Below are 1324 nucleotides of genomic sequence, written 5' to 3'. Positions count from 1 at the left end.
TTGTGCACCTTTGTCAGGCCATTCAAACAACATAATGTATGGCACAGCACTCTGGTAATTCCTAGAAAATCGCAAGAGAAATATTGTACGTCTGTTATGTTACTGATGTACGTGAGCGAAGGCGACCCACGTAAAACGTCGTATTGGTCATGTGGTAGTGGACGGGGTGGCGGTTCGAATCCCAGCGACACTCATTTTTCAATCTGTGTTTGTTTCCTTTCTGGTCCCATTACTTAATTTGTATTACATTTGAGCTGTAATATAACGAAAGAAACCACGAGCATTTCCGTGAGGTTGTACCGTATTTCGTATGTTAAATGAGAATTTACTATTTGTAATTAAAATTTCAAGGACGAGTGACAGTCTTGGAAGGACTAAGTCAAACTTCGACAAATAATGATCCGAATGACGTTATTCACGATCTGTATTAAAGTTAGTCACAATGTGCCAGAGGACAACAGTAATGCACAAATACTCGTCGGATATGCTCTCGGCATCACACGTTGCAGGATGGTATTTGTCATACAGACAAGGAAAACATAAATTGAACCTTCGAGCAAATACTTCACGCAAATACAAGTGTTTTGTTTCATTATATCACGTCTTATATTTCATGTAAATTAAATAATATGACCAGTGATGGAAAGAAAAACAGATCAATAATTATGTTCGAGCGGGGTCGAACCGTCGCCACAGACATTTTCATCTTACGAAGCTCGAACGCTAATTACTTTATTTTAAAAATCTCATTTTGTTCGCTTTTGTCCGTTGTAATTGTTCGGGACGGACATCCCATGAGACCAGTTCAGGTTCATCGTTGATCCGTTCACTAAGGGCAGCTAAGCTTATGACCGAACACACTGAGCTACCCTGCCGGATGTGACCAGCCCCATAGCAGCTACCAAGAATTGCCACAGGGATGGTATTTCCCATCTCTCTGCCGGAGTATTTGTAAATGTTTTCAACTAGCAATAATCGCACCTCAGTTGTACTTCAATGGTTACGATATTGCCACTGTGCACAGGTGCCACTTAAGGGGCTCCGGAACGCCCTATACTTGCAATGTTAAAATAATGCTTATAAATTACATCTTTCCTCACAAAGTATTTGAGGTAGGAAGTTGAACTTTTTACAGATTATTTATTGGAATATGGGGTATAACTTAACACAGGGATTTTACAAAATTTTAGTTCAGTTATTAAAGATGATTGTTTTTCAATTGTAATGAAAATTCACAACATTTTTTTGCAATTTTTTATTTATATATTCAAAAATATACAGTTTTTTTGGAAAAAGGCTGTGTTAAATTATGCAGAAGGTACTG

General features: G+C 38.0%; 1 pseudogene; it reads right to left on the bottom strand.

Moving 5' to 3' along the window:
• Window positions 1-870: 870 nt before the first annotated feature.
• LOC126102802 (U4 spliceosomal RNA) lies at window positions 871-1026 on the bottom strand (annotated as a pseudogene).
• Window positions 1027-1324: the final 298 nt, after the last annotated feature.

Source organism: Schistocerca cancellata, chromosome 9, assembly GCF_023864275.1.
Source record: "Schistocerca cancellata isolate TAMUIC-IGC-003103 chromosome 9, iqSchCanc2.1, whole genome shotgun sequence".
Classification (NCBI taxonomy): Eukaryota; Metazoa; Arthropoda; class Insecta; order Orthoptera; family Acrididae; genus Schistocerca; species Schistocerca cancellata.
Note: the sequence above shows the minus strand (reverse complement) of the source record. Positions and strands in the feature narration are given on the sequence as shown.